This window comes from Chrysochloris asiatica, unplaced genomic scaffold (genome assembly GCF_000296735.1).
Source record: "Chrysochloris asiatica unplaced genomic scaffold, ChrAsi1.0 scaffold00009, whole genome shotgun sequence".
NCBI classification, from domain to species: Eukaryota; Metazoa; Chordata; class Mammalia; order Afrosoricida; family Chrysochloridae; genus Chrysochloris; species Chrysochloris asiatica.
This window is the reverse complement of record NW_006408527.1, coordinates 17700988-17722935: the sequence shown is the minus strand read 5'-3', so window position 1 is coordinate 17722935 and position 21948 is coordinate 17700988. Positions and strand designations below refer to the sequence as shown.

The following is a 21948-nucleotide window of genomic DNA, read 5'->3' as shown; positions in this document are numbered from 1 at the left end:
TTTCCAGAGAGGTTGGACCATTTTGCAATCCCACCAGCAATGCAAGAGTATGACCTTTGCTCTTGACTGGACCTTTTGCTTTTGCTTTGACTGGACCGCTTCCACTTCCTGGTAGCCATTGCGTTGACTGTGCCTTTGTCTTCAGGATCATACTGGTAAAGTCATGCTTCATCTCCTGTTACACTTGTTCCAAGAAATATTTCAGGCTCTTGATCCCACTTGTTTAAAATTCTAATTGAAAGCTCTGCTCTTGTTGGCAGCTGATCTAGGTGAAACAGTTTAGCCATCCATCGAGCACAAAGTTTGCTCAAATTTAACTTTTCAGTCAGAGTTGCGAAAGTTGAACCACGTGAGATGGATGTGGTGTTGGTTCTTGTTTCTGCTGTAAGTCATAGGTCCTCTTCATTTAGAACACGGGCATGATTGTTTCCCCACAAATGGATGTGGATGGTCTGCTGCTGCAGGCTTCATCTGCAACATCATCTTGTCCCTTTTTAAAGCGAGTTATCCATTTGTAGACTGCTGATATCTTTGGCACATTGTCCCCATAAATTTTCATAAAGCATCAGTAATTTCAACATTCTTCTACTTAAGCTTCACCAGAAATCTGATATTTAGTCTTGCTTCAATTTTAGCAGAATTCCTGCTGTTCTGATTGATTTCCCTATCAAGAGGGAAGGGGCTCTTTTCAAACTGATGTCTTAGCCTTGTTAGAGCCTCAAACTAGATCCTGTTCAGCCATGTTATAGCAAGTTAGTGCAAGTTTATTCTGGTGAAAAACGTTTTTGAAACCCATGCATAGTTTTTTCAGGATATACATTTTCCATGAATTTTTTGAAGATCCCTCATAGATGGCCAGGCCTTTCCCCTCAGGTCCCTCTGAATGGACTCGAATTTCCAACCTTTAGGTTAGCAGCCAAGCACACTAACCATTTGTACTACCTAGGGAAATAAGCTGCTAATAAAAAGTAACATTTGTTTTATGCCATATACTGTACCAAAGTATTTTATTCCATTGCCTCATTGATCCGTCTCCTCAAACATTCAGTCAGATAAGTAGGCAGGTAGTCTTGGGGAGCGGAGGCAGTAGCAGATGGGGAGTGTAGGGCTGAAGGGTAAGGGTGGGAATGGGTCACGGGCTACAGGAATATGGCTTTGTAAAACCCTTCCAAATGTGCTTTCTCATGGGATTTAGGGGAAGCTGAATGTTACTTTTCTTTTTCCTTTAGCATGATAGAGAACTGTGTGGTGTATTTCTGTTTCCAAGACAGGGCAGTTCTTTGGAAGGAGGGGGAGGAATAAGAACTTGGCAAAGTTAGTTCCTGAGGCTGCAGTTGAGTTGAGTTTGCTTGTTTTGTTTTTATTTACAAGAATATGTGGCATTTTAGATATAGGACCATCCTGTATCATCCCTCTGTGAATGTAAACTATCTTGTACCTGCTTTATGATAAGTGATAGTGAATGTGCTGTATCAGAGCTGTTTTAATGATATTTTTCTAGAATGGTGTTTTCCAGATGATGATTGAGAAGTTAATTTAAAAAAATAAAAAATAAAAAAATTGGTGTCAGGCACCACAACAGTAACAAAACTTTGCTGTTTTCTGAGGTTTGGCTTTTTTATACTTTTTTCTTTCATTTTTCTAATGGCGTGTGCTGGATGGCTCTATAATTTTGTTCAGATGACCGTAGAACTTAGGAAAGCTATTTCTGCTATTGACTCATAGCACTGCAACTGGAATATGTATCTGTATCTATATATGTAAAATTTGAAGTTTGGAGAGTTTTAGCTGTGCTGTCAACTTTGGGAAAAGTATCCCAGTTGTACCTTGTTGAGTTGGCACTGTACAGAAATTAGCAGCCGTATTGGTCTAGAAATGTTAAACTTATTTTTTTTCCCATCTGTACAGGGGTAACACACTGTATTAAATATGTAAGGTCTTATCTACATGGGTTTGGTTACAGAAACTAATAATATATTATCTAAATAATGAAAGAAAGAAAAAGACTATGTAGCTTCATTCAAGGGAGAGGAATTGTGGAAGTAAAAGAAGTAATTGTAAGTATAAAAAAGGGAATTTAGAAATAATAATGAAACCTTGGACTAAAACTATCCCATGAAACCACTGTTAAAGTAAGCAATGCCCATCCCACAACCCCAAAGAAGAAAACAAATCCACTAAGATATAAACAAAGAAGGTATAAGCAAATCCACTAAGCGACCCTAGAGGACAGAGTATAAAACTGGCCCTTGGGGTTTCCAAGGCTGTACATTTTTATAGAAACAGACTCTGCATCCCCCTCCACCCCAGAGAAGCTGGTGTGTTCAGTTAGCAGTGATTACTTAACCACTGTGGCTCCAGGGCTCCTAAGTTAGACAACAGTTCAGCTCAGTGAATAGAGAGTGTTTGCCTTGAACATTGTGCTCTTTCAAAGAATGATCTATACAGATCCAAACTGACAACAGTTCATTGAAAACACAGATGAGCACTTTTAGGGGCAGAGTCCAAGTTAACGAGGATGGAACTGTATGTGTGGAGAGATGGTGAGAATGGTGATGATACATGAAGTAGGTAACCAATGTCATTGAACTTCACGTTGAGAAATTGTGAATGGATGCATGCTTGGTTGTATGTATTGTCACATACACGCAAAAAAAGAAAAAGGGTTTTTTTCTGATGGAGCCTGACTCTGCCCAGTGATTGGATGGTTAAAGGTCTTCTTAGCAGATGGACTCCAGGCATGAGGAGCAGTTGATGGTGCCAGGCCTCACCATTTAAGGGTGAGGCTGGCATAGGGATAGGGGTGTCCACTGTCTACTTGGAGGTCTGCTCTGTGAGACTGAACAGGTTTACTAGTGTTAGAAAAGAGACTTTGCTAGTATTTCAGATTAATGATTTGAAAGGTTCATGATTTATTTTCAAAGAAAACTTATTTTCATCTCTTTTCCACTCAGTCCAGGCAGCCCCGCATCACTGCTTATGTTTAAGCCATAACAGATAGGATTTAGGGGAAGCTGACAAAATGCTGCTTGTCTGTCCAAAAAGGATGTGAAACATTGACTTGGCAGTCTAGGAATGACCTGAGGTCTGTTGTAAGGAGCAGAGAGGAAAGGAGTGCCTGGAATTCGTTTCTTATTTTTAATTTTTTATTATATTTTTTAGAACTCTGGTTTCTTTATATATAGAGTCACTGTGAGAGGGATGAGGTACCACTGGGCTCAGAACTAGGGAGGGCCTTGTCTAAAGTTTCTTCTAGCTGTGTGGTTTGCCCCCACCCTGGGTTCCCAGGTACGGAATTTAAAAACAAGATTTTTTTGTGCAGGATCAGCTTCTAGAACCAGGAGAAAATCCTGCCTTTGAATCAACGTATTGTTTCCCTGTGCAGTTGGAGAAGAGAGGGAGAAGCCAGGGACGGTGGTGGCTAAGAACACCTCTCTCAGGAAGTGAGGGGTTCCCAAACCAGTAAGAGAAAGACACAGCTCAGTGTCAGAATGAGTGAGCAGAGTCTGTGCTCACTGCCCTCCTAGGACTGCTGTGCACAAATGCTGGTTGCTATGGATACGGGCAACTGAGGCTCCCCTGGGGCAGTGGCGGTGGTGGAGGTGCAGGCGAGGCTGTTTGTTGCAGTGATGTGGTGCCTGGAGTCCAGGTGTTCCCCACAATGGTACCTCAGAGTGGGGGACAAGGGACAGCCTTGCCAGAAACACTGTCCCGGACCCGATGACCCCAGTTGGGCCTACTTTTGTCTCTGCCCACCCCCCCACCTCCCGAGGGCATGTGCACCTGAGGTAAGCCAGACCTGTGTAGAGCAGCTGTGTAGTAAGTGGTGGGTATGGGGCAGTTCAGGGTTGATGACAGGTGAGCAGTTTTTTCTTTATGTAAAATATGATTTGGGAAACTATCTTGCCCTGCTCTTTCCACTCTGGAAGTCACTAGTTCCCCAGCCCTACAAGCTTGTTTCTGGATAGGAGTCACAACCCTGTGAGTTTTACTATGTGCCGGGCTTTCCCTGAAGGGAAGGTACCCAAAGGTAGAGGGAAACATAGTATGTGCCCACAGGAGTGCCCAATCTGTGACAGGAGAATAGCCCCTGCTATTCATGAACTCCCAGTAGGATGGAGAAAACCAGATGTAATGATGGGTCTTGGATATTATATATAGACAAAGACCAAGAAGGAAACCCCCCACCACTTCCTTGTTTCAGTCTCTCTTGTTGCCCACCCCTCCTTTTTCACACTTCACATGATACCAGACACATCTTCTGGGTTTGCAAGTGCTGCATGGCCTGGCCCTCCCCACCTCTCTACTGTGTCTTTCCCCACTGCTTTTGGAGCCGGGGTCTTTGGTCTCAGTATTCCTCAGTATTCTAGCTGTTTCCTGCCTCCGCATCTTTCTTGCCTGGAGCTGTCTTCCCATCACCTCCATGCTCACTCTCCTTCACTCCCTTTTATTGAGATATCTCTTCTGATATTACTTCCTGACCACCTGGTATAAAACCAGCCCTTCCTCTTTTATCCCACTCCTCATTTAGCCTCTTCCACTGCTTTATTTTCTTCCCACTTACATGACTTATTTGTTTACTAGTTGTTTGCCTGTCTCCCCTCACTAGAAGGTAAACTCAGGGAGCCCTGGGACGATGTATTGTTTACCACTGAATCCCCTGGCCAGAACATTGCCTGGCACATGCTAGGAGCTCAATAAATACTTGATGAATGAATGAATGGACCAATGGTGTTGCTCAATGTTTCTCATTGAATTCTGTGAGAATTGTTCACAAAATACTATTCTATATTATTGTATTGGCAATAAAGACAAAACTTCCTTATTTGCAGTTATAATTTGCCTTGGAAAGCCACCTTTTCCTAGAATTAGACTTTAGTGTTGTCAGGTAGTGCCCTTTACACTGCGGCCGTACACAGACCCCTGGAGGTTCTTAGATATGGTCATGGGAGTTTAAGAGAGTTTTGTTTTGTTTCCTTTGGAAGGTGTGAATTAATCAAGTTTAGGAAGTCCACGTGTGGTTGTTGGAAATCATGTGCATAAGGCCTTGAGCTGGGATGCACAGGACTGCTTAGAAAGCAGGCCTTGAACAGTAGTTAGGAGGAAGGGGCAGGTTTGATATGACAAGTGCATGGGCCTCGTGCATTCAGAGCCTAGTTTATGTGCTGGCTGCATATGAGAACATTTAGGGCAACCCCCACGGGATATGGAGGAACCTGTCTGCCTGGTGGAAATGGAGTCTGAACCACATAAACCAGGTGAAACGGTACAGTCCACGGTCACTTTGTGTCCCAAATACTTGAATTTAAGGGACAGCTGTTCAGGGCTGGGCTGCACTGCAGCGGTGACCCATAAACTGTTTCTGGCCCCTTCTCCACATTTATATCTCATTGAAGTCATGTGGGCTGATGGCCCTTCCAGGGAGCCCTGGCCCCACCTACAGCCTGTGCAGCTGGGCCAGCTCGTGTGTGTGTGTGTGTGTGTGTGTGTGTGTGTGTGTGTGTGTGTATGGTCAGCTGACAGGTGAAAGATGACCCAGTCCTCAAGAGGATGTCTCCTGGCATACTAGCTTGCAGTCGTTTGTTTAACTGAGAACCAACCAGACCATAGGTCAGCTTTTTCCTTGGATGACCGTCAGAGCTGGCCAGCAGTTGACGGGGAGTAGGGTCAGATTCCCGGGGAGTGGCCAGGATCAGGTCCTATCTCCTGAATCGCTCTCCATTATGTGCAGCCGGGCTGGTGCGGGCAGCACGTGATTGGCAAGCACGTATCCACATTCTCGTCAGAAGACTGCACATCTGTGCAGCTGGGACGCCCATGAGAAGCTGTGCTGTGACACCCTTATTGTAGAGACAAGGTGCCTAAGACCCAGAGACAGTCACTTGGAGAGTCATCCTGGGTGTCCTGACACCTAACTCAGTCTCTGTCTGTCACCTCCTAGTTGGGGCAGGGAACCCAGGGGTACATGACCTCTGAGCAGCCATACCTGAGAACATAAGTTCCCTCTTTTGTGTCTCACTCAGAAGCGCTAGGTCTGGTTTGAGAGTTTATGGAAAATGCACTTGCTTTCTGCTGAAAAGCATTAATCTTGACCACAAGGTGCTAATGTGACTTCCTCCCGTATGCCAGGGCCTGAGGGGCTTTCAGGGATGATGCAAGGCACTGGGCTTCAGGCAGGACTTTATCTGGGTGACCTTCAGCAGTGTGGTCTCTACACACACAGGCCTTCAGGGCTGTCAGCCTCCTTTTCTACCTCTTTTATAAATTCTTCAGGGACCAGTGATCTTGATGGTAAATCACGCTCTGGGTTTTGAGATCCTTTCCTATGTTGGAGGGCCAGGAAAGTGTGAAGGAAGCTGAGCCAGAACAGGGTAGCAAGAATACCTGAGTACAAATTCTGGGCCATGAAGACTCAGTTCCAAGAAGTAGAAGTTAAGTTGAGGGTATGGTCTAACTCTACCACTTGTCTGTCGGTTTGTCCTACTGTGGAGGATTGCATGTTGCTATGATGCTGGAAGCTATGCCCCTGGTGTTTTAAATACCAGCAGGGTACACCCATGGTGGACAGGTTTCAACTAAACTTCCAGACTAAGACAGAATAGGAAGAAACAGAGGCAGACTACTTCTGAATGTTTTCCCACTGAAAAACTTATGAATAACAATGGAACACTGTCAGATAGCATCAGAATATTGAAACATGATGAATAACATCAGAATATTATCAGATATTGTACTGGAAGATGAGACTCTCAGATTGGAAGGCACTCAAAATACAACTACGGAAGGCTGCTTCCTCAAAGTAGAGTTGGCCATGATGACATGAATGGAATAAAACTTTCTAAACCTTCATTTGCTGATGGGGCAATACTCAAAATGAGGAGAAAGCATCCATTAATAATTGTAACATGGAATGTATGCAGTATGAATCTAAGAAAATTGGAAGTTGTCAAAAACGCAATGGAATGAGTGAAGGTAGATATCCTAGGCATTATTGAGCTGAAATGGACCGATATTGACCATTTTGATCTGACAACCACATGGTTTACTATTCCGGGAATGACAAATTGAAGAGGAATGACTGCATTCATCATCAAAAAGAACATTTCAAGATCTATCTTGCAGTATAATGCTGTATGTGAAAGGATAATATCCATACACCTACAAGGAAGACCGTTAACATCATTCAAATTTAGGCACCAACCACTAAAGCCAGTGATGATGAAATTGAAGAATTATACCAACTTCTTCAGTCTAAAAATTGATCAAATATGCAATCAAGATGTATTGATAATTACTGATTATTGTAATGCAAAGGTTGGAAACAAAGAGAAAGGATCAGCAGTTGGAAAATATGGTCTTGGTTATAGAAATGATGCTGGAGATTACATGATAAATTTTTTCAAGACCAATGATTTGTTCATTGCAAATACCTTTTTTAAACAACATAAAAGACAACTATCCACCTGGACGTCACCAGATGGAATACACAGAAATCAAATTGACTACATCTGTGGGAAGCAATAGTAGAAAAGTTCCATAGCATCAATAAAAACAAGGATAGGGGCAGACTTTGGAAAAGAACATCAATTGGCTCATATACAAATTCAAACTGAAGCTGAAGAAAATTAAAACCAGTCCATAAGAGCTAAAATATGACCTTGAACATATCCCACTGAATCTCAAGAACAGATTTGATCCATTAGACACTAATGCCCAAAGACCAGAAGAGTTGTGGGATGATATCAAGAACATCATACAGGAACAAAGCAAACAGTCATTAAGAAAACAAGAAAGAAGGAAGAGACCAAAATGGATGTCATATGAAACTCTGAAGCTTGCTCTCCAGCATAGAGATGTTAAACCAAATGGAAGAAATGAGGAAGTAAGCGTTGAACAGAAAACTTCAAAGGGCAGCTTGAGAAGATAAACTCAAGTATAATCATGAAATGTGCAAAGATCCACATTTAGAAAACCAAGAGAGAGGAACATGCTCAGCATTTCTCAAGCTGAAAGAATTGAAGAAAAAATTCCAAGCCTTGACTTGCAGTATTGAAGGATTGTATGGGGAAAATATTGAATGATGCAGAAAGCATCAAGAGAAGATGGAAGAAATGGTTGATGTTCATTTCAAGAGGTAGCATATGAAGGAAGAAGTCCAAGGTGCACTGAAGGCATTGGCAAGGAACAAGGCTCTGGGAATTAACAGGCTACTAATTGAAATCTTTCAAAATACTGATGCAGCACTGGAGCCACTCACTCACTCATCTAAGCTAAGAAATTTGGAAGACAGCTACCTGGCCAACTAATTAGAAGAGATTAATATTTGTGCCCATTCTAAAGAGAGGTGACACAATGGACTGTGGAAATCAGTGAACAGTATCATTAATATCACACACCAGTAAAATTTTGCTAGCGATAATTCAAAAACAGCTGCAACAGCACATTGGCAGGAAATTGCCAGAGGTTCAAGCTGGATTCAGACAAGTACCTGGAATGAGAAATATCATTAGGGATATTGGATGGATGTTGGTTGAAAGCCAAGAACACCTGAAAGATGTTAACCTGTGCTTTGTTGAGTATACAAAAGCTTTCAACTATGTGGACAGCGTTGCAGAGAACGGATATTCTGGAACATGTCATTGAACTCACAAGGAACCTGCACATAGAGCAAGAAGCAGTTATTTGAACAGAGCAAGAGGACACTGAATGTTTTAAAGTTAGGAAAGGTGTGTGCCATGATTGTATTCTTTCACCATATTTACTCAGTCTGTACACTGAACAAATAATCTGGGAAGCAGGATTATATGAAGAAGAACATGGAATCAGGATTGGAGGAAGACTCATTAACAACCTGCAAGATGCAAATGATACAACCTTCCTTGCTGAAAGTGAAGAAGACTTAAAATACTCACTGATGAAGATCAAAGACCACAGCCTTCAGAATAGCTTGTACCTTAATGTTAAGAAAACAAAAATCCTCACCACTGGACCAATAAACATCATAATGATAAATGAAGAAAAGATTGAAGTTGTCAAAGACTTCATTTTGTTTGGATCCACCATCAACACTCATGGAAACAGCAGTTAAAGACATCAAACGATAGTATCGCATTAGGCAAATCTGCTGCACAAGACCTTTTTAAAGTGTTGAAGAGCAAAGATGTCAATTTGAGAACTAGTGTGTGCCTGACCCAACCCATAGTATTTTCAATAAATAGCTTCATATGCATGTGAAAGTTGGACAGTGAATAAGAAAGACTGTAGAAATTTTGGCTGTTGGGTTACAGTATTGGAAAAGAATTTTGGAAGTACCATGCACTGCCAGAAAAACAAACAAATCTGTGTTGGAAGAAGTACAGTAGGATTGCTTCTTATGTTATCAGGAGGGACCAGTCCCTGGAGAAGGATATCATGCTTGGTAAAGTGAAGGATCTCTGAAAAAAAGGAAGCCCCCCAACCAATTGGAATGACATAGTGGCAGCAACAGTGGGCTCAAGCATAACAATAATTGTGAAGATGGCACAGGACAGGGCAATGGTTTGTTCTGTTGTGCATGGGGTTGCTATGAATCGTGCCCTACACAACAACTACACCCTTCCCTCTCACCTTCCCTGGAGTGCTGTCCACAGGGCACCTCATTCCCAAAGACCAGAAAGTCTTTGCGGCTGGATGGACAAAGAATCTTCCACCCTCTCAGCTCTCACTGGACTCTGTAGGATGCTAGAAATATTTTCAACCCACCAATGGAGAAAGAATTGAGCAAGGCTAGGGCCAAAATATTCAGTGAATTCAAAGGAGTCTTTTGTTTTATGAAGAAAGGGCTGGGATGGGAGCCTCCTCTTGTGATTTGACATCATAGCCTGGTAGGCTGGGCCTTCCACCTCTAGTCGTTTTCAATCCCTTATTCAAAGGTACTTCACCCATTCAGGATTCTAGTTCCAGTTATTAGTAACAACCTTAGACAAATCATTCATCCCTTCTGGCCCAGGAGTCCTGACACAAATGGTTAACATGCTTGGCTACTAATGGAAAGGTTGGAAGTTTGAGTCCACCCAGAGGTACCTTGAAAGAATGAAAACTCTATAGAGCACAGTTCTCCTCTGACAGATGTGAGGTTGTCACCATGAGTTGGAATCTACTTTTTGTGGGGAGGACCCTCAGTTGCTTCATCTGTGAGAGGATGAAGGCAATTCCATTTCTGCTGAAGGGTGAATTCTGAACTCAACCATCCACTTTCACTCTCTGGCCTGAGCCTTGGTGAAGCCCATGTTGCCGCATGTCGGATCATCACTTTGGGATGTCCAACACATAATGGTGTCCATTATTCAAAACATGTTTGGAAGTTGCCTTTGAGCTTGAAGCAGAGTCTTTGGATGTCCTCAGTGATGGACAGTCTTCTGTCTCTTAGAGAGGATCTGATTTCTGGAAGCAGCCTAATTAAGAATCTAAGTTATGTGATCATGCTGAATGAATACTTCTAGTTCCAAACAAATGAAGCTGATTTTGTTCAGCTTCTAAACTGACTCAGAGTCAGTTCCAAATAAAACTTCAGAAATGTTTTGAAAGAGAACTGCGTCATTAGATCACAGGTGCAGCCTCTTAGTAACTTTTAAGGTCAGCACTCACTTGGATATATTAATTCTGGGTTTCAAAAAATGAATTTACTACTTTATAACTCATTTCCCCGCTGTCATTTCTGTGTAATTTGTTTTATGTGTTTGGATATTTGTGCATCTTGTTTTCTTGTAAATGTGGCTTATCTAGATCATGCTAGAAGTGTTGATATGGGCGCTGTAGGATAAGCACTGGACTGTTAACCACTAGATCAGCAGTTCAAACCCACCACTTGCTCCTTGGAAACCCTGTACAGGGTTGCTATGAGTCGCAACACTCTCCACAGCATTAGGCAATAACAGAATCATGATCAGTTACAAAAACACAAAGTGTCTTGTCTTGGTGATTCTTGAACTGGAACGCTTGTGCCAACCCAGATTGCTGTGTTTCTGAGTCAGTCAATGTGTGGTGGTGGTGGTGGTTATGTACCGTGGAGTCAGTTCCAACTCATAGCAACCCTGTACAGGGTTTCTGAGGCTGTAAGTCTTTAAGGGAGCAGAAAGCCTCATCTTTCTCCTACGGAACAGCTGGTAGTTTCGAACTAATGACCTTGAGGCTCGCAGCCCGATTCGTAACCACTACGCTACCAGAGGTCCCAATGTGTGGTAAGACTTGCTAATTTACATTTTTAATGTGTTCCTAGGTGATGTTGGTGTTCTGGGGACCGCATTTTAAGAACCTCTAACTTACCTGAAAGGGGCCTTCATCATCTAGTCCAACCCCCTTACTGTACAAGCCAGTAAACTGAGACCCAGGGAGAAGTGACTTTCTTTCCCATTGTGACCGAACTCTTGTTACTGTTAATTGGCTCTGATTCATGGAGACACATGTACAACAGAACAAGGCATTGCCCAGTGATCACTGATGTGCTGGAGTTCATTGTTGCGTCCACTGTGTGATTTGAATGCCTTCTAGTCTAGAGGACTCACTTCCACGAGTATATCAGACAATATTCTGTTGGTCCAGAAGGTTTTTATCGGCTAATTTATGCAAGTAGATCTCCAGGCCTTTCTTCCTAGTCTGTTTTACTCTGAAAGTACTGTTGAAACCTGCCCACCATGAGTAACCCTTTGTTGTTGTTGGTAAGTGCCATTGAGTCGGTTCTAACATATAGCAACCCTGCACAGGGTTTCCCAGGCTGTAAATCTTTACAGGAGCAGAAAGGAGCAGAAAGCCTCATCTTTCTCCCGCGGAGCAGCTGGTAGTTTTGAACTGCTGACCTTGAGGCTCGCAGCCTGATTTGTAACCGCTATGCTACCAGAGCTCCTTTACTGGTATTAATATACCTATGGCACAGCTCCAGCATCACAGCAGCTTGCAGCTGCTACAGAATGACAGACTGAAAGGCTAGTTAGGGACAAGGCTGGGATTGGAATTCAGGCATTCAATACTCTCATGCCGGTGCTTCTAAAATTATTACTCTTTGGTTAGGCACCGTTTATTATGACTAAGTTTTTATGATTTTACAAGGCCTCAGCTTTCCACGAAGTAGGTGGTTCAAACCTACCAACTGCTCCTGGGAACCCCTAGACAGGGTCACTATGAGTCGGATCTGACTCGATGGCACTTAACAACAACAGCTTTCCTGACTTCATATAACCTAACCTGTCATCCTCTTTAGTATACCTGTGTCTTGATTTTTTTACAGAATATAGGAGTCCTGGCATGGCACTGTAGGATAAGCACTGGACTGCAAGGTCTGCAGTTCAAAATCACCAGCCACTCCTTGGAAACCGTGTACAGGGTCACTATGAGTCGTTGTTAAACTCACCAGAGTAGTTACAAGTCGAGCTGCCAACCCCAACCAAGGTCAGCAGTTTGAAACTACCAGCCGTTCCGCAGGAGAAAGATAAGGTTTTCTGCTCCAGTAAGGATTTAAAGCCTTGGAAACCCTATGCAGGTCACTATGAATTGAAAGGGGCTCTATGGAAACACAACCACCACCACCAAACTCACAGCCACTCCTCAGAAACCCTATAAAGGGTCAAAGGCAACAGCAGCAGTTAACAAATTAGTGGATAAACAGTGTCTGAATAATCCCTGGCTTTTACCCATCTGGTGTTAATGTTGGAAGGTGAATTGACTACCCTGAGGCTTTTTGATAAAGAAACCCTGTTACTCACAGTTCACTACCAAAGGCTGCAGATTGTCTCTTGGGCTCTCTCTTCTACCCTGTGGCTGTGCCCTTAATTTCCAGGCACCAGTTTCCATTTGTTTCTGTTTTTTAAATTGTAGTGAAGTACACATTATATAAAACTGACCATTTAAGCCATTTTAAAGCATACGTTTCAACATTAATTAGTCACAGGGCTCTGCTTTGACACCGTAGGAGAAGTGCTGGACTGCAAGGTCAGTTTGAACAGCCACTCCTGGAAACAGCATCTTAACAACAACAAATGATAGTTGAAGTGTTAACCATAACCACTATCCATTTCCAAAACCTTTTCATCACCCCAAACAGAAGCTGTGTACTCATTAAGCAGTAACGCCTCATTTCCCCTTTCCCCTAGCCCCAGTAACTTCTAATCTGTTTTCTGTTTATGCATTTGTTTACTCTAGATGTTTCATATTAATTGGATCATACAATATTTGTCCTTTTGTGTCTGACATATTTCAATTAGCATAATGTTTTCAAGGTTCATCCATGCAGTAACATGTATCAGAACTTCATTTCTCTTTATGGCTGACTAAGACTCCATTGTATGTGTGTACCACATATTGTTATTTGTCTGTCTGTTGATGAGCACTTGGTTTTCCGCTTTTAGGCTATGTGAATGTTGTTGTTGTTATGTGCCATCGAGTCGGTTCCGACCCATAGCGACCCTGTACAGGGTTTCCGAGGGTGTAAATCTTTACAGGAGTAGAAAGCCTCATCTTTCTCCCGCGGAGCGGCTGGTAGTTTCGAACCGCTGACCTTAAGGTTCGCAGCCCGATTCGTAACCACTACGCTACCAGAGCTCCTTAGGCTATGTGAATAGTGCTCCAATAAACACCAGTGTGTGGGTATTGTTTACATTCCTGCTTTCAGATCTTTAGGGTATATAACAATACCATTGTTTTTTCTTTTAACTTTTTATTGTAACTCGGGTGAAGGTTTACAGAGCAAATCAGTTTCCCATTCAACAATTTGTACACGTTTTGTTTTATGTCATTGATTGCAATCTTCACAATGTAACATCACTTAGCCCACTTACTCTCTGTGTTTCCTGCTACCATTCCGCCTTTCCTAACCCTTCTGAACTTTGTCCTAAGATAAATGTTGCCCACTAGATACCCTATCGTTAATTAGTCTAAGAAGTGGGTACCTAGCTTCCTTGTGGTATTGTTCCCCTTGTAGACCTGTCTTTTGATTGGCTGAAAAGTGATCCATGGGGGTCAATTTAATTTCATACCTGAAAGGTGATTAAGGGCCATGATCTCAGGGGTTCCACCAGTCTTTATCTTATTGGTAAGCATGGTGTTTTTTTTTTTTTTTTTATGATTTTGAGTTTTGTTGCACATTTTTCTCCTACTCTATCAAGGACCTTCTAATGTGTTCTCTTTCAGAGCACTTGATCAACGCCATTCATTTTTGTTGTCTTTGCTTTTGGGCATTTATTTGTTTGTATTCCTGTCTACTATAACTAAACCTGTTGGCCTTGATATTCCAAGTCATAGTAGCGTAGTGGTTACGAATCGGGCTGCGAACCTTAGGGCCAGCAGTTCGAAACTACCAGCCGCTCCGCGGGAGAAAGATGAGGCTTTCTACTCCCGTAAAGATTTACACCCTCGGAAACCCTGTACAGGGTCGCTATGGGTCGGACCCGACTCGATGGCACTTAACAACAACAACAACAACAGGGACCATATAGGATGGGATAGAACTGCCCCATAGGGTTTCCAAGGCTGTAATCTTTATGGAGGAGCCCTGGTGGCACAGCAGTTAAGTACCCAACTGCTAACTGAAAGATCTTCTGTTCAAACCCACCAGGTACTCCTTGGGAGAAAGATGTGGCAGTCTGATTCTGTAAAGACTTAGTGGTTGGGCTGCTTAAAAATAAAAATTATAAGCAGTAAGATGTCTGTTATTGATACCACCCGACATTTTTCCTTTGATGTAGTACATTTGCTATGAAGCAGGTTAGCAGAGGGGGAGAATGAAGCAGATGTCGATAATCCACAAAATCCCTGCTAGCTCAGAGTAGCAGCAGCACCAGTAATACTATGAACTGTTTTTATGATTTACAATTCACCTTTACCTACATTATTTCTACACTTTAGTAAAACCTTGTCTCAGCCAGAGACTTTATGTTTCTTTTCCTCCTGGCCATTTCCCCCCAGGGAATTAGTCTAGACATTTGCCCCCAAATGTGTACTATCCATTTTTCCTTTCTTCAGAGTAGAATGGAGCCTTGTCAGAGTTCCCAGATCCCAGAAACAATCAGGGAAGGTAAATGTCCTGGGTGGTAATTGGTGATATTTATCTGGTGGCTGGGTGCTGTCAACAGATCTTCTGAGTACAAATTTGAAGAATCCATTAACATCAGTGCTTGCTGCTAATTGTAACCAGACCCCACCTTATCTCAGCATCAGGCTGCTGCTTAAAAAGGTAATTCCCCTCTGGCAGCTGACTTCCTTTTCCTGCTGTTCTGTCAGTAGAAAAATTTTAAACCTACCTCATGGTGACCCCATGTGTGCCAGACTAGAACTGTGCTCCCTAAGGCTTTCAATGGTTGGTTTTCCAGAACTAGGTAGCCAGGTCTATCTTCTGAGACGCCTCTAGGTGAACTTGAGTCTCTAACCACTTGAATGTGTTAACAATTTGGATACTTACAGAAAAGCTGGTAGAAGAATGCTTTTCTAAGTGGGGAATGGGAAAGAGGGTGACAGTAGCCTGACCCCCTGATTTTACCCAGGCCTTCTAGGGAGAGGTTGTGGGTATGGGCAGAGAAAGTATCACTTAAATCTAGAGCCAGAGAAGTTGGGGTCTCTGTTGGAGCAGCTAGACATGAAGTGCCTACAGTCATATTTGGGGGTAGAATATAAATTCTTCCTTGACAAGGTTCTAAATTACTTGGCCTCTTGGCTTGGGTTCCCCAGAACATAGAGCCCAAGACAAAGGCTTATGAGTGACAACCTTAGTAGGGAGTGCAATTCCAGGGTAGAGAAGTGAAGGACAAGGTGAGTGAGTCAGAGAAAGAGGACAAGTCAATATGAAGATGCATTGATCTGGACACTACTTGGTCTCAAGCTTGACCATTGGATTAGTCTTTCAGGACGATAACAAATAACCGTTACTTAGGAGAGTCCTGTGGGAGAAGGAAGGAGATGGTTCCACTAGGCATGCATTCCCCTGCACATCTGGGGTCCTCTTACCTATTGTTGGCTCACTGAGTGAGCTCTGCATTGTCTCAACTCTCAGTGCCAATAGGGAGGTCCTGGGATAGAAAGCAACAGGTACAGGAAGTAAGCATGAGGAGAATCTCTGTTGGGAGATAGTGACATGAAGTGGGCAGTGTACAGCAGGGTCTGGGGCTGGAAGAAATGGACAAAGGTTCTGGACACAGATGTGACTGAGAGGACAGGAAGTAACTCTTGACAACACGCCTCATATGGTGATGGACAGTAGTCAAGATTGATATTCTTTTTAATATTAGTAAGAATGCGGGGTTGGACAGGCTGGGCCAGGAGGCAATATTGTTTTTTCCCAAGCATGGGAAATTCCTCAAAGACTGGTTTAAATGTCTGGCAAGTCCAGGAAAGGGCATGGGATGAGAAGGAAAGATGCCCAGGTAAGCAACAACAATGGCTGTCTCTTAGTCTGTTACAGGCAAACCTCTGGTCAAACTGACTCAGTCTAGAGGAAAACCTAATGCCTTTACCTTTTCTAGTCCAGGCCTCCATGGGTCCCTGCCCCTCACCTAGCCAAGGGAAAAGAGATTCTCTGGGTTTCTCTGTTAATACTGAGCAGCAAACTGATTTGTTTGCTATAGATACGATATACTTTTTTTTTTTTTTTTCCTTTTTGGCTTGTGTAAATGAATGAACTCCAGAGCAAGCAATATTAAGAATAAGGAGAATAAGTTAGGGATGGTAAAATGGAAATGTGTTGAAAAAAAGTGAATTCCTTAATATTGAATATTACTTTTACTAGATTAGAACACCCTTCTGTATCTCCTTGAATCTGTAAGTTCTTTCTTGCCTGATTTCTTAAGACTCTTAATTCTTTAAAAAATGAAGTGACACCGTCTACCACTATCAGCATAACAAGATACCCCAAAAGTCACTGGCTTAAAATAGCAACCATATTACTTGTTCATTATTCTGAGGATCAACAATTTATGCTAGGCTCAGCTAGGTGGTTCTTCTGTTGGTCATACCTGGAGTCACATATGTGGCTGCTGTCATCACAAATGGAATTGGATGACCTAAGATGGCTTCTGGCAGCTGGTTAGTCCAATATGGTAGTGATTAGCCACATGTAGCGACTAAACACTTGTAATGTGTGGCCAACCTGAATTGAGATGTGCTATAAATACAAAATAACAAAATATAAAATACAAAGTATGATTTTTGAAGACTTAGTAACTAGGTAGAGTCTCTATAAGTTGGAACCAACCTAACAGAATTTAGCAATAATAATAATATCTATGCTTAATGACCTAAGCCATGGTATTTTCAATAACCTCGTATGTGTGTGAAAGCTGAACAGCGAATAAGGAAGACCTTAGAAGAATTGATGCTTTTGAGTTATGGTGTTGGAGAATATTCAAAGTGCCCTGGGCTGCCAAAAGATCCAACAGATCTGTGTTGGAAGAAGTGTAGCCAGAGTGCTCCTTGGAGGCCAGGATGGCCAAACTTCGTCTCTCATACTTAGGACATATTGTCAGGAGGGACCAGTCGCAGGAGAAGGATATCATGTTTTGTAGGATGGAAAGTCACAGAAAAAGAGGAAGACCGCCAGCAAAGTGGCCTCATCAATGGGCTCAAGCGTGGCAATGATAATGAGGTTGACCCAGGATCGGGCAGCATTTTGTTCTGCTGTGCATAAGGTCGCTATGAGTCAGTACCTACTCGATGACACCTAACAACAACAACAGTGCTTAGTGTAAGCTCTCTCATTAATAATTTTTTATCTATTGAGTACATGTTAAATGATATTTTAGATACTGTTCTTAAGTGCCGTCAAGTCACTTCTGACTCATAGTGACCCCATGTAGGATGTCCAAGGAGCAGCTGGTGGGGTTTGAACGGCCAACCTTGTGGTTTATAGCCAAGTGTTGATCCTACAGCACCACACCAGGAGTTCTGTATTTTATAGTATCTATATTTCTGATGTGGTGCTGTGGATTAGCACTGGACTGCAAACCACAAGGTCAGTGGTTCACACCCACCAGCTGCTCTTCTGAATCCCTATACAGGGTTGCTATGAGTCAGAACCAGCTTGACAGCACTTAACATGATCACATCGTCATATTTTAGATATAGATTATGAAAATTAACTTTATCTGTAGAGACTATAATAATAGATAGTCATTAGGTTGGACTGGGCTGAAGTTCTCATCCTATCAGCCCCGTTTCACCCAAATGCTTTGCGATCCTAAGGAAGTCTGCAGCATCAGCAGCTACAGCAGAGCAGAACTGAAGACACCACCATGGGGCCTCAAAGAAACTCAGAACTTAAAAATGTTGGACAGTAGGAAAACAGTTATCCAGCTTTTGTGGTGATCCCACTGAGACTTGAACTAAAGCACCATTGGGAAGCATGAAGAAAGGTCTGGTGATCTACTTCTGAAAATCAGCCATTGAAAACCCTGTGGATCATAATGGTCCACATTCCATTGTGATTGGAGTAGCTTGGAGTCAAGGGCTGGTTTGATGTCAGCGAACAAGAATAATAAACCACTGTTAGCAAAGGTGACTTGTTTTACCATGCTGTTGTTGTTGTTGTTGTTATGTGCCATCGAGTCGGTTCCGACCCATAGCAACCCTGTATAGGGTTTCCGAGGGTGTAAATCTTTACGGGAGTAGAAAGCCTCATCTTTCTCCCACGGAGCAGCTGGTAGTTTCGAACCGCTGACCTTAAGGTTCACAGCCCGATTCGTAACCACTACGCTACCAGAGCTAGGTTTACCCAAATTATGGATCAACTCTAGGACATGGGGAAGGTAGACTGTCCCTAAACACACTAAGCACTAAGCATCAGGAAAAAAAAGAGAGAGAAAAGAAATGGAGGAAATGATCTGGGGTAGACAACCCACCATGTCTTTCATACCTGTATATATATATATTTAACTTGGTAACTTAGCTTTTGAAAATACTCAATTCAGCATCTACATATCACATATTTGTATCAAGAAAAGTTATTTCACCACTGAGACAGATTTAATTTCAGATTTTAAGATACTGAGTTGACCTTACTGTCTACCATGTTTGTAGCATAGTGAGTGGATTACACGTTGGGCTGCTAACCACAAGTTTAGTAGCTGGAATCTGCTAGTGGTTCCGCTGGAGAAAGATGAGATTTTTCTGCTCCCATAAATATTTACAGCCTTAGAAACACTATACCAGGGTTGCTATGACTCAGTGGCACACCACTGCTACTACTGTCCCAGAAATCTTTTCTTCGTGGGATACTGAACCAACTCCCTAAATTCTGCACAATTCTAAAACAATACTGTGGCCAATTCCATTACCATTGTGGTTGATACAGCTGACCTACACCTTTGAAAAATCTTATATATCCATCATCTTTATGTTTCTACTTGTGTTGGAAGTAGTCTTTGCTCCGATACCCCTGGCCTCCTCTTCAGCTCCTCCTTTAAAAATATTTTATAACTAGTCTCCTTTCTGTCTTTGATCAATCTCTCTCATTCTCAGTTACCATTACTTAATTGTAATGACATCTTCAGACTTGTTCATTCACTTCCTCTTTCTCCCCCACCCCATTGGCTTTCCTCCACATTGTGTAGCATTTCTCCATCTTTAAAGATCACCTGCTCACTTCTGCTGATTGTGTCAAGTTTGGACACAGTTCCCTGACTTAGAAAGTTCTAGTGGATTCCGCAGTGCTTTTTTTTTTTAATGTTTTATTGTGAATTATGTGATAGTTTACATGGGAGAACATTAGCTTTACATTCATCCTATCATGTATCATTTCATTGCCATGGTTACAATCCCCTCCATGCATCATAAAACAACCAAAGAGCATACCCAGCAAGACTGCCCCTCTGTCGTCAGCACATAGACACTCTCCTTCTTTGGGTCTAGAGTCCTCAGCTGCTCCATCTGTCCATGTCATGGTCTCTGCCTCCGTCTCTGGAGTCACTTCTTCTCTGGGTAGAAAACACTCCGCTCTTCTCTCTTGATGGTCCCAGGGACCCCGACTCCTGGACTGCAAAGTCAACCACTCCCCTTCTTTTGCTACAAAATGTCTACCTTTACATTTCCATCCCTCACAGTCATTCCTAATAGCAATTGTTCCCTATTGTACCACAAGAGTCCTATCCTCATCTCCACTCATCAGCCCCACCCAGACAGATTGGATACTGCTCAGTGGAGATTCTACCTTCCTCTGCACCCTCGGGATCTAGGCTCCCTCTTGAAAGCTTGTAAGCCAGACCCCTAATTATCTTTTTTTTTTAAGGTATTGTGGATTGAGTGAAAGTTTACAGGGCATATCATCAGTTTTACATTCAACAAATCATACACCTTGTTTCATTACAAAGATTATAATCCCCTCCATGTACCATCAGTTAACAGTATTTCTCTATCCACTTTACCTTTTTAAAAACAAACAAACAAAAAAACCACTCAGGCATATATATATAATAGTTTACATCTCCAAAGGGCACATTCTGCAAGTCTGCATCCTGGCCACCAGCTCTTAGTCCCTCTCTTCTTAGTCCATGAATCTAGAGTCCTCAGCCACTCCCCCTCTACATGCGCCCATCTCTGCCTCCATCTCTGGCGCTGATGCTTCTCTGGATAAGGTCCCACATTCTGCTTGTGCACGTCTCTCTTGATGGTCCTAGGGTCTTGTGTTTCTGGACTATAAGATTAACCGCTCCCCTTTTTTTGTTTCAAAACTTCTACCTTTACAATTGTGACCTTTACAATTAGTCATAATAACAATTCACTATTAAATCTTATGAATCTTGGCCCCATCTCTTTTCACCAGACCCATCTAGCCAAGATGACAACTATTCAGTGGTGACTCTTTCTTTCCCCCCATACTCTTAAACTAAACTCCCTTTTGAAACCTTGTAAGCCAGTCACTTTGTGCCTTTATTGCGCCTTCATTTTAGGTAGCCAATGTCTAAGTTGCCTGTCCTTATCTACCCTGTGCACAGAGCAGATAGCATTGATAACTTTATTTGAAGACTCTTTCCCTCTCTGTTGGTATTTAGAGTACCTACCGCTCTGAGTATAGGTCAGGTTCATCAAATTGAAGCAATTTACCCTTGTTTCCTTTATCCGAATCTTTCCAATCTTCCTCTAGTCGAGTTCTGATTATTGAGCCATCGAGGCTAGGTCAAAAGGGTACTGTCTGCAAGTTTGGGTGTTCTTGTGCATCTCCCCTCACTTCATATTAGCTGGATGCTTCACTCTCAGCTCTAGCCCTCTGTGGCTAGGTCCTTATCCATGGGCTCAAGTGTCCTCAGGTCTCACCACACTTTGGACCAACCAGCCTGCCCTCTTCTCACTCTCATCTCCAGGTCAATGGGATTCAATGGACTGTAGTTGAACTCAGCCCATTTCTTCATTGCTACCTTTCCACCTCTTCCACTCACCAGTAGACCAGTGTGGTCGCCAGTAAGCTTACATGCTTGTTTGTGCATTCCCTTTGAGTTTCAGTCTTAGAGGGGAGTTTGTCCTGAAGGCACTTGATTGCTAGCCTTAATGTCTTCCTGGCGAACAGCTTGCTTATTCTTGTAGTAGCCAGTCATGCTGACATTTTTTTTTGTTTTGGGTTTTTCCTCATGATCTTTCTTTGAAGATGTATCTTCTGTCACTGTAGCTGTTCCAGTCTGCTTGTCCTTTCTAGTGGGGATGTCCCACCTCATAACATTCTGGATGGGACTCAGGATTCCATCTAAGGTCCTATACTCTGTAAAGGCTTTGCACAAGGCCCATTTCACTGGGCAAGTTGTAGAACCCCTTTTAGGTATTCCAATCAGTTATAGGCTTACAGGTTTTCTCTAATCATGTTTCCCAACATTCCTTTCTATTTAATAGTCAAGTGTCTATTTTACAATAGTAGGCAAGGGAAACTAATATTCATAAGGCAGTCAAGGATTTGAGTATTATTTCCCCTCTTCAAGCTATACCTAGATCCCTGTATCCCAGAGCCCT

General features: G+C 42.6%; 1 protein-coding gene across 1 annotated transcript in view; it reads left to right on the top strand.

The window, feature by feature from the left end:
- NFASC (neurofascin) overlaps positions 1-21948 on the top strand; it is a 295966-nt gene that overhangs the window by 60584 nt on the left and 213434 nt on the right. The window lies entirely within an intron of this gene.